This window comes from Strix aluco, chromosome 4, assembly GCF_031877795.1.
Source record: "Strix aluco isolate bStrAlu1 chromosome 4, bStrAlu1.hap1, whole genome shotgun sequence".
Classification (NCBI taxonomy): Eukaryota; Metazoa; Chordata; class Aves; order Strigiformes; family Strigidae; genus Strix; species Strix aluco.
In genome coordinates this window covers 87,247,594-87,266,590 of record NC_133934.1, presented here as the reverse complement: position 1 = coordinate 87,266,590, position 18,997 = coordinate 87,247,594, and the positions used below count along the sequence as shown (strand labels likewise).

The following is an 18,997-nucleotide window of genomic DNA, read 5'->3' as shown; positions in this document are numbered from 1 at the left end:
ACTCAGTCTTTTGAGTTTCACGTGTCATGAAGTTACCCTTTCATCCAACTTCTTGTGTCATGTTGACATCAGTTGTCATTTGGAAAAGATTAAATATAAATCCTTTTTATCTGCAGTTTTTGTTGATGTGACATGTATTCCCCCCCCCCCCCCCCCCCCCAATAGATCTTTGATATATAATCTTAGACGGTCCTTGAATATTACATAAATTTTACTGGTTTGTTAACTCTGGGTGTCCCTTCTATAGTATTTTGACCTGGTAGATTCCAGGTTTGCTCTTTGTTAAGTAACATCGTGCTTTCTCAGGCAGAGATCCCTCTCCTTAGAGATTTCAGAAATAATTATGTATTTTAGCAGACAAGCATAGAATTGGCTATGATACAATATAGTAAAGATTTTCAGCTATTGTCAAGTCATGCCATGTTGGTTAAGGCATCCAAATGATGTTTTGAATGTGTTTAGGAAAATAAATGATTAATCTTGATGGCTTTTTGTTTTTATAGATTTTATATGACTTAATTTTTTATGTTTCTAAAAATCTGGGCTAGTAGATGGAGATATGGTTTCGTGTTCCATCAGAAATGTTAACGAAGGTATCAGTTACATGGTTAGTTTTGAAAAGAAATGTGAAAAATAGTAAGCAGAATTGTATTTTGTTAACTTCAGAGTGCTCTTTCAAAAGTGCATACAGATTCTGAACAGCCTCTGACTTTCTTAATGTTTATATAGCTAGCATAAACATGGAAACACTTTTTCACAGTCTTTAAATGTTTATTTAAATATTCTCATGACACTGATGTGAAATGTTGCAATATGCTCACAGTGTTAGGCAGCAAAGGTGCATCCTGGGAGTTCATGAAGATTATTGTTTCCTGCTGAGATATTTTTAAATAGTGGGTGTAATTCAGTGGCACCTGCAAGTCAAACATATTTAGCCAGTACAGTTTTCCATTTATTGAGGGGGTTTCCATTGATCTGACTTCTAGGACAGTAAAGAATTGCTTGTGTACTTAATGTTTCTCTGTGCCATTTCTGTTATTAAAGTGCTCTTCAAAGTCATAAACAAGCAAGGTATCTTTAGATTGATAACCTTTGTTAGTGGCTTTTCTCCTGAAGTCTCTTACAAATGTAGTATTGTTGCTGCTTAAACTTCTTACCTTCCCTGGCAGAAGCAACCACAAGAAGACTGATTATTTCTTTATCTGGCTTAGACATGCCTTATCAAAAGAGGTAATAGCTTTAACTGAGCTTTTTGAAATCATAAGTGCTTTGGGATGGAAGCGTATGGAATGTTCCTTTGGACAGTTCTTTTCTTGGTTGTTGCTTGAAAATGTTGCATCTATGTGGCGTTTATTAACTGCCATCACCTGGTGTTGAGGGGTATCTAAAGCTCAGAGCCCTTAGATTATGGCATTTTTTTATTTATATGTTACATCAACTGTGATTGTAGAGAAAAAAGTGCTGTGAACTGTGGATTCCCATCTGAGAAATCTTTAGCTGTGTTTAGATGAGCTGTGTGAAGACTTACTATTATTTTGAAGGTGGATAGTCCCAGGTGTGCACAGTTAGTATGTACTAACATTAAAAAACCCCCAAAATACAGTGTGACAGTATTTGAGAATAATCATGTAAATACTTTTTGTGGTGTATTAGTAGCACATATATCGGTATGAAAAGTTTCTGCTGGAATGTGGTAAACCAAAATGAAATACCGTCTTTCAAACTGTGATTTCTAATGGCATTTATACTATTGCAGGGGCCTGTCTTCCCGAAGCTGCACTTACTACCTATGTGGAATTGGTGACAGTTATTCGGTCAGCATGTCAGCAAAAGATATTTGGAAGGAAGAGTCATCAGTTCTTGAGGATGCAGTTTGAGCCTCAACAAAACATTTTGTCTCAGCTATCTTTTATCTTGCTCTTTTTCAGCTTTAGACTTTCTATTTCCTGATGGAGATGTATGAAGCGTAGTGACAAGTTTGTTCTTTATCCAGTAGGCTCTCTAATGAGTTCAGTGATGGACAGCACTGATGTCAAACCGTATCTCTGTAAAACTATGTGTATAGTGAAAGCTACTACGAAATGTGCTTTTACGTCAAGCTTAAGATTACATCTCAATGTTTTTTAACATTGTCTCAGTGTTTTTTCTTTCATGCTTCCTGGAGTTCTTCCATATACTGCCTTTTCCTTTCCTGCTGTCCTCTTACAGGGATCAGGATTTAGCAGAAAACCCAGTTTCACGATTCTGTATCCCTTGGTGTTTGAGTACTGCCTTGTCTTGTTTGCATCGTGTCTGTAAGCACCTCCTGACTGCTGTGGGAAAGGGTGATCTATGGCTAAGTGAAGCTGTTTTTATGAAGGAAAACTGAAGTGATGCTTGGTATAATTTATGAAGTTCTTTGCTGTATGAAAACTAGCTTATATATATAGTATAGATTATATATATCCATATTATACATACATATATATACAAAACTATATAATAATACTAGATTATATCTAATACTGGTCACATAGGGTAGCTTGTACCACAGTCATTGGATAGTGTAGGGAAACCTGAATTACTACCAATGTATATTGTTTTAGGAATGAATGAAAAACTCTGTGTGGAGCCTTTAACCCACAGTAGATTCATTGCAGTGAGTCTGTTGCTTTCTTTCATACGTTATAGACTGAAAGAGATAAAAGGATGAAATTCAGCTTGATTAAACTCAACGTGTAACTTTAAAGATGGTATTTGCTTTTTATCCCTAAGTAGGGAAGACGTGTGTATAATTTTCTAAAAATTTCTGTCATAAATTAAGCATCAGAGGATTAAGAGGGGAATGCAAGATTGCCTAATGGATAGTAAAAGTGGGAGATAACAAAATAAGAGAACCACTTCAGGAGGAACCTTCGTGCATGCATTTAGCAATAGTCTCTTCTTAATATCACACTATTTTATTGTGGTTGAGGTGAAGCATGCTCAGGGAAAAGATGCATCAAAAATTATTCAAAATCTGAGCAACTTAAAATACCTGAAAGCTCTCTGAAATGAAATGTACCATAGTACTTTTTTCTCTAACATTTAGGCTCTATAAAGCTCAGTGCATAATATGGAGGAATAGTTTCAAATGCATTTTCTGGTGTACTGAAATATATAAATTGCGGATTTTTTTTGTGTAATATTCATGCTAATGGAATTATATTCAATACAAATTTTCAGCTTCCTTCATTATCAGGCACCACCAGCCACCTAACATACAAATTTCAAAACGGTCTTTCAGGTTTTTCTTATTGAAAATCCCTGACCACTTCTTTGATCTTAATTGCTAGAATCTCAGCTTTGATAGTCTTCTTGACCTTTGTTTGAAGATCTACCTTTGATTAGCCTGTGTCTGATAAACACCAAGCTGCAGTGCTGTCTCGCCTCAAGGGAAGCAGTGTTGTGGCTTCCTTTTTTCTCAGCTTCCTGGATGCTGAACACTGCTTGCATCTGTTCGTAGCCTTCCCACGGAGCAGCAATGGCAGCGGTATGAAATTGATACCATCTTTGAAATCTGCACAGCTGCTGGTGTGTCTCTGAATCACAGCAGTGAAGTTGACCACTATCTTGTTTATGTCACCTTACTGCTATTTGACCAATCAGTTAATAAAAGCAGAGTCACTCAAGCTGTTTGATGATAGACTTTATGATAAAATGCTATGATTTTTATTTGGTTCTTGTTCAAAAAACTTAAAATGAAAGATGAAATTATGTATGAATTCCCAGTATAATTTCCAAGCAATATCAACCTGTGTGCTCACTGTGGGCAGGTTTGAGGAAGTTACCTTTTTAAGAAGGAATTAAAAAAAGAAAGAGGAAGGAAGCAGGTAGGCATCTAAGGCACAATAGAAGATGCTGTTTGTTTCTTTTAATCTGCTGCTACATGATTTGTTTCAGTACATACATAAAGGATTCTTAGTAATTCTGTTGGTATTGTGTGTTCACCTCTCAATATAAATTCTCTGACTCTAAAAGACTGAGTAGTGGTATTTGTAGCTGTAGCTGGTATTTGCAGTGGGTAGTAAGGTATATATTTTTTTATTTTTAAAAAAACTTTATCTCCTTTGTCTGAAGGTTGATAGGCTGAATTAAATCCCACAGTCTAAAATAATCCCTCATAATTAATAGCAAGGCCCTCTAGCTTTGTTATATAATTATGAAATAGAAACAAAATAGATTTTCTTTATGACTTACAGCCATGTTCCTTTTTGTTGTGTTTTCAACATCACAGTTGTTTTTTGGTGACATGCATGATACTGTCTGTCGTCTTCTGTGAAGCTTGCTGATTTAGATCTTGCTTTTTTTTTTTTTTTTCCTGGGACTGTCAAACATTGTATTCATAGCCTTGTCTTTTGATAGGATAGGCTTTCTCTTTTGAACTAATTACTGTAACCCATAACAATCATGAGGCTGTACCGCACGACTTCCTTCCTCAAATTCAAACAGAGGTTTGTTTCTTCTTGAGTTTCTTCTTGAGTTTCTTGACCTTATTTCAAGAGAACAGGTTTTGCCAGCATTTCAGCTGTTATTTCTTCCTTGTGTTTTCTGTTTTCTCACTGAAGAACTTTCTTGATTGGGCTTTTCTGACAGCTTTTTCAGTCTTTTCTTTCAGTAGCCTGTGTCTAGAGTGAGTGTTCTCTCTGTGTGATTTTCTTGCCTCTAAATTTCCTCATTCTTTTTTTTAAATTTCTAAAGATGGTTACTACTTGCCCCTTTTCTTAGTTTTGTGTACTCCTCCAGACTTTATCTGCACTTAGTTTTTGTTTCCTTAAGCCGGTTTGATTTCAAATCCCTTTTGACTGTGTCAACAATAATAAAGTGGACATTGTCTGGTATTGAGGACTGCTGGCATGGATTGAGATTTCTCCTTTCTTTTAATCTCTCAGCCTTCAAAGCAGGTAGCTGCATGCGCAGTGCCATGTGGAAGTTTTCCCGGCCATGTGATAAACCTCACACTGTTCCCAGAGGTTGGAAGAGTGCAGTTGGCCTTTATCAAAAGTATTTCAGGGCTTGTTCTAACATAATGATTTGCATTTCAGTGTCTGGAGAAGTTTCAGGCATTAGTATATTGATGTAACCTTTTAGGCTAACTTTTGTAAAGTCAATAGTCAAGCCAGTTACCAGCTAGAGGTCAACTCAGTTATATCTATGATCTGCTTCCTGAAAGGCCTATCCTGTGAATTATTAATATTAAATCTTGTGCTTTGAATGATTCTGCTAGCTCTCTAGGAAAAAAATCCCAACAAAACTAAAGAACCAAAAAGAAACAAACAACCTCTCTCAACAGTCCCTACAAACCCTCATCCACTTAAATTTTCTTGTTTGGTAATTTATAAGACATCTACTTTCCTTCTCGCTGTAACTTTCTCATTTTAATGTTATGTGGAGTGCTTGGCTTCTGTTGCATTCTGGATCTCAGAACAAGTATACAAACCTTAGATATTCAAGACAAGATTTCCTGCTCTGCCATCTATATCTGTCCTTCCTGAGCCAAGTATGCCCTCTAACTTTATGTAGTATCCCACTAAATGTGTTGTGTCAGTTGAGTCATATTTTTGTTTACTTTCTGAGACTTCCAGCTACTCTTGTTTTATTCCTATAGTTTTTACATTAGTTGACAGAGATCAAGGAAGCTCTGAAGATAGTCTACTGTTTGCCATGTTTTCCTCCCTATGACCTACTAACCATGCTCATTACTTACCACTTTGGAGCCATGATCTAGATTGTCATTTGTAAGTCTTGCTATTAAAGAGGACAGTCTTTGCCTTTAATTTGCTCACTGGTGATATGAGTTACAGCAGATTTTCAGCTTGCCGCGCTGGGAAGCACAGATGGCACTTCACATGGCTGAGAAGAAATGGGACTCTGGGGAAAAGAAACATATGTTTTCCTGGATTTGAGAGAACTAAGAGAGGTCCAGTGCTTGCAGTGTTTTCTCAAATTTTCCCCAAATTTGCACTGATCATGCAAGTGTGTAACGTATTAGCAATATCAGTTTAACATACATGAAACTTTGTAAAGTGAAAAATGTAGGGCTGGGGACCCTGAACAACAGTGACCTGTCTTTGGGGAATATTGGGAGGTGTCGGCTAGGGTCATGTATTTTTTTAAATAAAAGGGAAAAATGAGTCAAGTGGTTGGGCCAATGTGTCTTGAAGGAGGGGAGCGGGAAGAAACTTGAGAACCGCACAGTGTCACATCAATTTATTAGAATCTGGGTGACCTACCTCCTAGCAAGGGAATAGTTTAAAAATGTGTTTATATTTGGGATGTTATTTAATAACTTAATTCTTAGTCCATGAAAGAAATCAGCAGATTATGTACTGTTTTGTATACTGTATCAGTTTTGTAGACTGTTCTTGATTTATGCCTTGAGAAACCATTATGTGTGAAATTTCAATATCATGAAGGGACTTTTTACGTTATAACAACTGTTTCATATTTTCTTCTGGTAAGGATAAGCACTTAATGATACTGAATTTTGCTCTTAATTATTATTCGTGCTATTAAAGATGGTGTACTCTTAGAACAAGGTCAAAGTGGCAAAGTCCTGTTTGATAAGGAAAAATAGGTGTGAGGAAATCTGTCTTTTAGGCTTATTCTGAGGAATTTTGAGGAATAATGCTTTCAAATCTGTATCTTGTTTGATTAAAGTAGAATTTCATTGAACAATTATATGCCCTTCTCAAATCTGTGGTAGTCAAAGCTTGTTTGAAGGGGAACCTTCTCTACAAAATTGAAGCACAGGTAGAATCCTGTGTACTTCACTGCAGAACAGCTAATTCTTGACAGCCTTTCTTCTGTGTGTGGTAGAAGTTTGATGATTTGGCTTTGATCCTTGCTTATAATGGATTTGAGTATATTCCAGCTTTTCTTTAGCTCTTAGCAGTAAGGAATCTTAAACAACAACAACAACAAAGAGAAAATCTAAAAATATATATCTATATAAAATATAGATAATATTATATATATCTTTTTTAATATACATATATAAAAAATATTATATTTCCTGCTGTTCCCCTGGGAAGTTCTTTGTTTCCATATTTGTTCAAGGAAACTTGCTTAGTATCAGCAACCAACAATGATACCAGACAGATGGATTGATGGATATAAGAGAAATGAAGTTCAGTTTTTCAGCTAAAGGACTGTTCCTCCATTAGAAAACCACATTCTGTCTTCTCTTAAAACTGGAAAACACAGTTCTGAGCTTCACTTGGCTTACAGAAGGAATAATTTTTAATTTGTTTTTCTTTACCAAACATGAAAAAGTGTTCCATGTAACATTTTAGCTGATTTTGTTGTTTGTTTGAAATGGTTTTGTTGTTTAAATTGATTCTTTTCTTGTATATTTTCCCTAACATTGGTTCAGTCAGTTCTCTGCCAGCTACTTGAAACCATCACTGAAATAAGCAAGTGACTTCGCTAAAAGGCTGGTCTGTGTGCTTCTGAGATTGCTAATACTAGAGAACGCAGAATTATTACACTTAATAGTAGAGGATGATTTATGTGTTTGGAGTAATAGAATATGATTTAAATTTAAAAAAAAAAAATTGCCATTCACATACTTGAGCACTGCCAAGAACTCCTGGTATAACTAAACTGGTAATCAGAGGTAGATTGTTGTTGTTGATCTGAGTCATCCCAGATCCTGATCTGTTTCCTTCTCAGATGGTGTGGCTTTGTGAGAGTAACATGATTCCAAGACACACCAGCTGGTTTCGAGCTTTTACAAGAGAGTGTTAGGACCAGCCAATAAAGCATTGCTTGATTTGCATTTAGGAAGGTATATAGCTCTGATCAGTCACACTCAGAAAAGATCGAGTCGTTTAGAAAAGAAAGAACTGTTAGTGTGATTATGCTGAAGTTGAACTTGCTGTCTTAAAGGAGAATGAAAGAATTTGGCAAGTAAAGCCTAGGAAGAAATAGCAATAGTCTTTATTGGGTGTGAGGGCGTATATGGGAGAGAAACAAGTGAAAATAAATACATTTGAGGGATAAATTTAATAGCAGAACTTGTTTGAAGATCAGAGGCTGAGGTCTGGTTGTACAAAATCAGTAATGGGGAGAGAGAAAGTCAGTGGTTCAAGATGATGTTTTATATAGTTATGTGAAAAGACTGTGTAAGATGATAAGGTTGATCCTGGAGTCAGAAATTAAAAATGAGCATATGAAATTTCTTGGTACTGGAATAACAGCAATCTCTGAGAAAGAGGATAAGGCAGCCAAGAAAATATTTGATTATTTGTCATGAAGTTTTCAATTTTACAAATTCTGTTCTTCAGGGCTACCACTGTTATCCTGTAGAGATCAGAAGGGAATACGTATTTTTTAAATTTTTCTCGGTGCATAATTTATCTTCTTCTGAAGTGGACGCAATTTGCCATTGACTAGAGGTGGGATTTTGAGTGAGGTGTCTGATTCTTCCTGTGGTATTGGGGAAAAAGTAGCTCTGGCCTGGCATACGGGTCTAGTGTCTGTGTTGAAAGTTAAATCAGTTCCCCTCTTCTTTCTCCATCTGCCTGGGGCAAAGTGTTTCTTTTTTTCTTCCCCCCTGGCCAACGCTCGGTATTCCTGAGGTGATGTAGGTATTTTCATCTAACACTTTTGTAGTTGCAGGCACTTACAGTGTGGCTGGCATCCTTGAATTCTGTTCTCTTGCTGTTGTGCATTCAAGTTTTGCATCTTTTTAGGGTTCAACTTAAAATGCATGAAAAGTACTGATGAAATGTTTTGGATTTTGTTTTGAATAGGTTCTTGTAATGCAGGAGACTGGATTAAACACTCCAGGTGGTCTCAAACCCTTTATAAGGGTACATTTTTTTATAAATAGATTAATTTTTCTAAAAATAAAAGGTAGTCACTGGTCCATGTTCAACCAGCAATTCAAAGTCAGAATCGGGCATATAACTAAAATTTCTTATCTTCAAGGTAACCTTTATCTCCAAAAAGATCTCTGCTAGAAGGGCAGACTTATCTGTCTAATTCATCTAGTAATATTAGTACTGTTGAGGTGATTGACCAACAAGTGCAAAAATTTTTTAAAATAGTTTTAATTTTTACATAGAATTCTGTTTTCAGTGGTATATTAGCAATATTAGACTGGAAAATTGTAAGCTTTTTGGTAGTTTTAAAGTTTGAATGACGTGGAGTGGGTGGACTATTTTTTTCCACAGTTCCATGAAAAGATGCTGGAATAGACAGTCACTTTGCATTAGTTGTGATGATCTTAAAACAAAGGGCTTTATTTCTTTTCTCTTAGTAATAGATTTAGGGATGGAAAAAAAAAATTGCTGGTCTCCTGCATCTTGATTTCAGTACAGCATTTGTTACTTTGTGTGTTACTCTGAGCAGACTATGGGCTACAAGAAAATATTCTAGAACCAGTGCATAGTCGGTGGCAAAACAATGTTTGGAACTCAGATTAAAATTTTGTTGTCATACAGGTAGAATCTGTTAAATTGAGCTACAAATGACTTGACCAGGCTAGGCTGGACAGTTTTATGTTAAACCACCTGAACATATTTCACTGTGTTGTGATTTCTTTCTTTTAAATTAGTCATGTTGTGGACAAATTTTCCTGGAACAGAGGTACAAACTACCTTGGAACTTTGTTTTTTTACCCTCTACTTTGTCAACAACTGTTAAGTAGCTACTTCACTCCGATGGTATGTTTGTGTGGAAAAAAAGACCCAAATATTCATGGTTCCTTTTTATTGTTCTGTGTGCTTTTATATATTTTAGGATACCACAGTTAAAAATTTTGGGGAGCTTTTTGTAGAGCATGCTAAATTGCCCAGACTGGTAGGAGTCTGGCTGTTTGGTACTGCCTGTAATTCTGTTGCTTACAGATAAATCAACTTGTAAATTTAGCAATAGTTCTCTTCATTACATGAAATGTAAACATTTCCACTTCACATTTACTATGAGCTAATCTGTCTAAATCTGTTTCTTCCATACATACGGTTCACATAATATGCTGCCTTCTACCTGCTTGGAGGGTTGCAAATATAGACTTGTAAGAAGATACAGCATAATGCTTCATACAAAATTAAAAGTAACCTTCATTCTAGACTGGGCGCCAGTGGGTTCGCTGTAGAGCTAGCCCTTGGAACAGGTGGGCTCCATATTCAGTTTTGCTAGGCTTCCTGATTCACCTTCAGCAGATAATTTCACCTCTCCATTGTTGTGAAACAGGTAGTGTAACTGATTTGATGAAAAGTACCATAAAAGAACTAGTTTAGTTTTTCTGGAAAGCTAAAACCCTGATGTTACTTTTTATACTAGGGGTAACAGTGTTGTATTTTTTGTTTGGATTTCTGAGATCCTTTATCACAGGAAAAGCTATATCCTTTTTATTGAGTGCCACCTTAGCTGAAGTATGCCCAAACTATCAATCTCAAATGGAAATGAAAATAAGCTATCTCACTTTTGCCCCCAGGCATTCTATTTTTGGAAGTTCATGGGTTCTGACCTTGTAGGTGCCAATTGTTTTTAAATAATTTATTACGTTAAAAAGAAAATACAGAATTCTGTCTCTTCTTCAAATTTTATCGCTGTTGCTGCTTTTGAGATTTTTAGAGTTGCCAGTTCACCTTGTTCATTTAACAGTACAGCTGCTGAAGTTTCTCTTTGAAATATAAAATCACTTAATTTGCATTCAAAAATAAGAATAATTTGGCAAAATTCTCATTGCAGTACAATACAATTACCCTGAAGCATTTATAATTTTCTCTTCACTCCTACTCCTGGTACTATTGTTGCTTTAATTGGTTTCCTATTTATTTTTGTTTCCCAGTTATATCCCTTTCCTTGAAGTCAGGTTCACAAATTAGCTTTTTCAACATCCAATTTATTGCTGTTTCAGAGTCTGATATGTGCAGCTCTTGCTTTTCGGCTAAATGGCCAAGAATCAACACTTAGTTCAGTAGTATACAGCCATTCTGAATTAGTGAGACCACTGTTATGAAATGATGTAGTAACCCTCGTGCCTTGATAACCCAAAAGATTTTGTTTAAAACAATCTGCTATGTTATATATGGTCTATTATGTATGTTATGTTATGTACAAATAACAAATAAATAAATAAACAAGTGGTACAAACCAACTTAACTTGCTTACATCTGTTTTAAAGCTAGAGCCTATTCTTTTCCGTGTGATAACTATTTCAGTTTGACGAGTTCACTATTTTAATTTTTGGTATCTGGTTTTAAAGTCTCGATCCTATAATTTTTCTCAGTGTTTTTTTCCTAAAGCCTGGCTATATATATCCCAAGAATGAATCCACTGCTTCCCCCCCTCCCCCCGCTTTCTTAGGTTTTTTTTTTTTTTACAGATGCCTTGAGGGTCTATACTTAACCTTTGTTTTTTTCAGCAATGAAGCAGACAGTTTCTATTTTTTGGACCTCAGTAAACAGAGGTTGTTCATATGTATAAATGTCTGCTTTCATAAGAGTTTTGCTACATGTCATCTAATCACAAATCATACAAACTTTTGAGCAATATTTTTAAGAGCGTTCACATTCATCTCTTGAATGCTGCATATAATAGTCAAAGGATGAAAACATGGATGAAGATAAAAAAGGATAAAAACTAACGATCTTCTTTTCTTCTACTTTCAGAGAATTACCTAGGCTTCAAAATGAAAGTGAGGAAGAAGAGTCCCCCAAAAGTATTAATGTGAACAATAAGTATTGCTGGTAAGTAAGTATTTTGCTTCCTCTGTGATGTTGCCTCCACTGGGACAAAAGCTAGATGTAAAGAAGCTAGATGAAGACGTGTGCTACTTAAACAGCAACTGAAAACTGCCCTTCTGTTGATAAATTCTTGTCAGCTGGAAAAAGCAAACTTTGCAAAAGAGAGGTCAGGTCCTCTGATTTCATGTCAGATCACTGACAAAATTTGGCCAATCATACATCCGTTTCACCTTTCTTTCTCCTTACACCCATTTCTCTCCCTTCTCTTCTTTGCCTCTCACATCTAAAAAGAGAAATTCTTTGATAGATTCATTATGTATCCTCTGTCCTGTGTACAAACCCCTTATTCTTTGGCAGTATTTTTGAACCCTTTCATCTGTATAGTAATATTACATGTATTTCTCAGAGATAAGCAGTACTTGTGTGGAAGCTGGGCACGGGCCCTGTTCCATGAAGCTTCTCTGAGAGTTGTAAGTAACTAAGCTGTTGTGTCTGGAAACTATTGTGTACTCTGGGATACCCTAGATCCAGTACTAGATTTTCTCAAATGGTAACGAGTATTAAAAACTTAATGCTACATATTCTTATGTTTTTAAAGGTTTATGCAGGTACCATAATACTCATTTAAATAAAGGAATGTATCATAAAAGATAAATCTTAGAAGAATAGTAACTCCATTCTTTTTGAGGAGTTGATTAAAGAATGAAGTGAGCTTCACTGAAATGTGAATTCAGGTGTAAACTTGGAAACCAAGTATGTTATGATGTTATTCTTTTTTGATGCAACTGTAGAAAAGACTGTTATGATCAGTATTGTTAATTGTGGTAAGGATAAGCTTAGACTAACAGCTCAGACTAACAGCTCAAGCAGATTTGTTGCAGATGAGATGCTTTTACTGTTCACCCAACTTCAGTCATGATTGTCAAGCTGAAGATGTCTAAAGTACTCTCAATTATTATGATTTATTTATACAGTTATAACTCTTGAATGACTTAGTTTAATAATTTAATGATTGGTTTAAAAAAGAAAATGTGAGATTTAAAATGAGGATCTCATGGCCAGGACAGAACAAAGAATATGGTGGTAGCTTTCCACACATCCAGTTTCCATTTAGGTTTACGGAAACTGGGTTAGCTGTTGTAACTGCTTACTGGAGGGGATTGTTTCTGTTTCCCAAACCCTGCTCTCTTCTACATCTGACTCCTGCTGAAACCAGTTAACTGGTTTATCTCACAAACCCAGCAAAAAGGTGGCTAGTTTTGTTTCTTGGTTTGTGGGTTGGATCAACTCAGAGAGCGTTGAAGTGGTGCAAAGGAAGAAATGAGACTGCAGGCAGGAGCAGAGAGTGTGGGAGCATAACCTGGCCCTGTAGGCAGCAGCCAGCCACTGGATCTGTCCAGCAGTTTGTTGTAAGGTTCTGGTAAAGTTGCTAGACTGGAAATAGACCATTTGACTTTGGAGAAGAACAGATGTGGCTTCCGTGAGAGCTTTAGACTAGAACTGGCTCATCTTGCCAGGTCCCTCCCAGCCCTTGCTGTTAGTAGGAGTGACCCATTGATACTGAATAGAAACACTGATTCAGAGGGAAAAAATCCTACTAGATAGCTAGAAAATCTGTAATAGTCTTCCCCCCCGCCCAGCCCCATGTGAAATATGTGTGCTTCAGGCCCAGGAAATGAATGAAGAGTACGTATGAAGAACTTGCATGACTTGTCCAAACCTCACTTCTTATCAGAATTGGCTGGTCTCTTGTACATGATGTTACATAATACAGCACTTTGTATCTTAGTTTACAGTTTTGTAAAGTAATTTTCCATCTATGAACTGCAGTTTTGTAGTTTATTAAAAAAGATCAACTGGGCATTTTTTATTACATTCTACAACACTCTTATCCTTTCTTGCATATACTGTAAGTTAGATTTATCTGTGATAGGCTTTTGAAGATAAACTAATCTCTGCAAAAGCCCTTTATATTTTGAGTTTTAAGGTTTATTGTAGGGGCACCTGAAATCTTGGATAGATATTCTTTATTTCTACATATCAAAATAGATCAACATATGATTCCTGATGGAAAAGGAAAATATTTTTTTCAGAAGGGTACGTTGCTAATCTAGCCCTGCCCTTTTTACAAGGATTGAAGCTGGACCATCCCTCTTGTTTCTGGAGTATCTACTGTCTTTCTTGCTTAGTACTTTCCCCCTTGTCTGAGAATCAGCATAGTCTGTTTCTTTTTCTAACGGTCGGCTTCAGTTCACTTTTTTATTCTGGTAGTCATTTAGCTTGGATTCTTGTTGAAAGATGGCTTATTGCTCGTCTGGCTCTCTGAAATATATTCTTTATTAAAAATGCATTTTATATAAGTCAGTTCTGATGCAGCAGCACAAGCAACAGTCTTTCATGTCTTTTTCCTTCTTAAGTAAAGAGGTTGCTAATGTATCCATTGACTTGCATGTTTACTGCAGTGAAAAATGATACCAGTCCGAGAGACTGCAGAGAAGTTGGAGGATTGGATTAGAATTTAATATGAACCAACAAATTAGAATAATCTGGGAAAAAGAAGATATGAACCATTAAGGGCAAGCTTAAAATACTGCTTTTAAATTAAAAATAAAATAGGCAAATACAGAATAAGGAATAGCTGAGAGTTCTGGAGAAAAATATTGAGAATTAAGAGCTTAAGTCAACAGTATCACGCACAAAAAAAAGTTCTGAAAATGTAAGATCATACCAGGATAAATAAATGGAGGCACTGTCATAAAACACTGTAAATCCCTCTGCTCAACTTAGAGTAGAGTTGGAGTCAGCTAGCTCATTGTGTCTGGTTTTGAGCCGTGAACTTAATACATGCAAACAAATCAAAATTACCTTGCCAAATTGGACAGTCCAGAAGACAATAGTACCGATGGTCAGAACATTGGATCCAAGACCTGTGAGGAGAGGTTTAAAAAAATCGAGGATGATTTAATACAGAGTAAGTGCTGCTGCTCTAGGTCTCTTGGAACACTACAAAATGAAATAAGCTAACATTTTTTCCACTGGAGATTAATGCAGTGTGGCTTGTGAAGCACTGCAGTAGACTGGGAAGAGCATATGTCTGTCTTTGGAAGTTCATAAAATGTAGTAAGAAACATGAACGTGTGTGATCTCATCTTAGAGGAGAGGGGTTTCTGATAACCTTATTACATTTTATTATTTAATGTCTAGTTTCTAGCTGTGTTTGTTTCTTGTTTTCTTAATTGACTATCTCTTTTGTGAGTGGAGCATGTGGAGAACAGCTTTCTGTAAAAGATGCCCAGAAGCAGCATAGAATCTCTTTCTGCATATTACAATAAGAGTTTTATTTCTAACTATTTTAGCTTAAGTATTTTATTCAATGGACCAAGTAACTTTTGATCTTCAGTGCATCTAATTTTAAACTTAAATAGTCCAAATCTAAAACACTGGCTGTAAATTTGGCAGAATTAGAGATGGTGACCTTGTGGGTATTACTTGATTATAAATTAGTAATATTTTTATAGTGCCTGAAAAATCAAATTTCAAATGTTGTTCATAGTCTGTACCATTTTAAATGTCTGAGATTAGACTGCTACACTAAACTAAAACTGCCTGTTGACAAGATCAGCGGAAATAGCCAGACAAGAAGTCTATTTTGTCTGGAATATGTTTCCTGCTTTACAAGTTCCTGCGGTTAAATAGGTGAGGGACTATGTCACAGGTTTTTTTTGTTTTTTAATATGAAATACAGAGAATTGGTATAGCAAATTCTGATGAAAGTGTATCTGAGTTATAATTTTAGATAAAATGATAGACTGGAGGTGTTAGTCTTGCCCACTTTTTGTTTATTAGAAGAAATTGTAGTTGTCATGGAGAGAAGAAAAGGATGTGGATAAATGCCAAGGCTACCTCTACAATACAGAAATATTCTTCAGTTGTTTTGGCTTTGTTTTTTGTTTTTTGTTTGTTTTTTTTTTCTTAAATGATGTAATCATACTACACTGATAATTAAGTACTCCTTTATTGTGTCTATGTTTGGATTATGTTAAATGGTGGCTACTAAACACTTTAGAAATTGACAGAACCTGTTAGCACAGGAAAATCTTAATTTGATTGTTTTAGCATGTCAGTCTTTTGTTTTGGTTTTTTTTTTTTTTTTGTTCTTAAACAAGTGTTGAAATACCCCAAGTCTAAAGGGAATGAGAAAAACTAGATGCCTTGCCAGTATGTAGAAAAAATTCAGTCAGGACATAGGTTAATTATAGGGCGATTGACTTGAAATTGATTCTAGTGATACTGTCTTTTAATCAGATTGATTTTTCCTAAAGGTATTTGTTGTAACTCATGTTAACTGTACTGAAATTGTCTAATGAATCCAAAAAACTGTTGGTAAACAGGGAACTTTCAAACCCTAAGGAAGGTTCCCTTAAAGCTACGTGGCAGGCAGTTCTTGAACATTGTCTTGCTGGCTCTTGGGGAGAATGTATGGCTCCTAATAAATATCTAAAAGTTGTAGTTTTAAACATATAGTAAGTAATTTTAATGATAGAAAGAGATCACTAACTCTTAAATTGCTTGGCAAGTTGAACTTACTTGAAGAACTTCTATTTGGATAGAGCCAGATGCATGAACCCAGGTTTAGAGACTAATATTGTAGATTGCACTTACAGGTTAGAGACAGTACTTTTGAATAAACCAACTGGTTGGAGGGGTGTAGGGGAGGTGATGTTACTGCTGTATACAATATTAATGGACTGTGGTGGGTATATTATGACTAGGTTGGAGGTCTAGTCTTCAGAAAGTAGGAAGGGGTTTAGAAAAGAGCTGTAAGGATCATTCAGATTCTAGGAAAGTGCATCTCATTTTAGAGATTTAAGAAGCCTGTTCTACTGAGGTGTTACTTGAGAAGTTTTGAAGATTTGTACTTTAATCCTGTATGAAAAGGCATTGGTAAAAGCTGAAAACAGACATGTTTAGTAGCTAACTGGTTGAGCAATTTATCTGGGAATTATTCATTCTCTCTCATTTAATGTGTTTGAATCACATGAGTGGCTTTAGTAAAAGATATGCATTACTTTGGACAAAATGTGTGGTTCTGATGTAAAGAATAGGAAAAAAGTTTCAGTGATCATTGGATTTCAGTGATCAGTTTGTGGGATGTCAGATTATGTTGGAGACAGTATTAATACAGTCTGTATAAACAAATTCCCCCCTGCCCCCCAAAGCCTTTTTAATTTAACCCTAGCAGTACTTGAACAAAAATTTCAGAAAGTATTGCGACTGCTGATATTAGCCTTGATACATACTATATAAAAATAGGCTTGTAGGTGGCTGAATTTAAATAAGCTTTTTATTACAAACCTCCTTGAGATATGGCCATGATTTTTAAACCAATTTATTGAAATTGGAGTAATGTAGATTTGTAGCAAAACCCACAATTCAATATTTTGCCTGTAGGAATAACCCTTACTTATGGTAGCTTTGCATGTCTCAGTTTCAAAATTCAGCTTTTGCTGCTAAAGCCAAATCTAGTATTTAAACAAAATTGTTTTGTAAATTAAAAAAAGTCTCCTGCTAACATTGTTTTACTCTGTGGATGCCACATTCCCTGTCTTGTGAAATAATCTTTCATTGATGTAGTTCACAGTGTGGTTTGTCAGCAGTTGGCTACAGTTTCAATTGCCTAATGGTTACTGTGATTGGAATCAAGCTGTTGGCTTTAAATTACCCAATGTGTTTTGGGTAACTTTTCATGCTGCAGTCTGTGTAATGTAAACTGCATGGATCTTTTCAGCACATGTGAATTGTAGAATCATGCTGGTTGGAAGGGATTTATGTTTAGTCCAGCCCCTCAATAGCAGCTCCAGTTAGAGTAGCTTGTTCAAGTCTGGTTTTGTATATCTCAGGTGATGTGGAATCTCCGCTCTTTGAGACCTACTCCAGTGTTTGACAATCCTCATAGGTGGTTGTGTTGGGTTTTTTTCTTTTATTGAGCTGGAATTTACTGTGTTCCAAATTGTGTCTGTTGCCTCTGGGCCTTCCACTGGGCAGAAAAAAGGTACAACCCCCTCTGCTGAGTACTTGCAGGGATATGTCTGTGTATATCATAGTTATACAAGAAGAGAACCAAGAAAAGAACAAAAAGTTGGGTGTTAAGGTGGCTTCTACCAGAAGAGAAAAAGAGAATAACTAAAATGCTGATGCTGCTGTCCATGCTTTTGACTTTCTGATGCAGTTTCATGCTATCCCTGTTTGGAATACATTAGGAACATTATTACTAGAAAGTGGATTTCTTTCAAGATTCTGAAAAGGGTACCATAGTAACATCTGTGAAAATTAATTCACTGAAAGGGCATGTACTAGAGGATCCAGCCTCTTAAAGAAAGCGAGGAGACTTTGGATACCAATGTGAGGCCTGATGAATGGGTGAAGTGAGTTCAGGGAGGTAGCTTGTATTTATTGTTTTTATGTTCTTGTGGAAGCCTGACATTCTCCCTCCACTCCCTGGCAGCATCTTCTGATTGTAGCTCTGAGTACGTGGTAAGAAAAGGAAACAAAGAACTAGCTTTCAAAGCATCTTAAAAACCTAGTTGGCCATAAAAAGCCTGTGAAATTAAATAAGCTGTTGTGTTCTGACAATCGGGTAGAATTTCTGGTTATGTATTACGAAATCGATTAATTGCAAACAAAAATATGTCACAATCTACACCATGAAAATAAAATACACTGGAGATCTGAAATACTCTTTGAAAGCAAGATAGTAATTAGTTGGCCAAACTAACTGATTTTTAAGCCAGATTTGTGAGGTAAACTGGAAATATGAATGACACAAGGCATTTTTTTTATTTAAAAAAAAATTTTTCTTTTTCATTCCTGTGCTTTTTCAGAAAAGTTTTGACCAGATGCCTTTTCCATGCCATTGAATTATAGAATTACTTAGGCAGCAAAAGACCATTAAGATCAAGTCCAACTGTTAACCTAGCACTTGCCAAGTCCACCACTAAACCATGTCCCTAAGTGCCATATCTACATGTCTTTCAAGTACCTCCAGGGATGGCGACACAGCCACTTCCCTGGGCAGCCTGTTCCAATGCTTGACAGCTCTTTCAGTGAAGAAATTTTTCCTAATATCCAGTCTAAACCTCCCCTGGTGCATCTTGAGGCCATTTCCTCTTGTCCTATCACTTGTTACTTAGGAAAAGAGACTGACCCCCACCTCGCTACAACCTCCTTTCAGGTAGTTGTAGAGAGCAATAAGTCTTCCCTCAGCTTCCTTTTCTCCACAC

At 36.1% G+C, this 18,997-nt stretch overlaps 1 protein-coding gene across 3 annotated transcripts in view; it reads left to right on the top strand.

Annotated features, from left to right (window-relative positions):
* FUT8 (fucosyltransferase 8) overlaps positions 1-18,997 on the top strand; it is a 138,768-nt gene that overhangs the window by 14,653 nt on the left and 105,118 nt on the right. For all 3 annotated transcript variants that reach the window (XM_074823937.1, XM_074823934.1, XM_074823938.1), the window contains exon 2: positions 11,643-11,720. The gene's annotated coding sequence lies outside the window, so the exon portion shown is untranslated. The remainder of the gene's footprint in view (positions 1-11,642; positions 11,721-18,997) is intronic.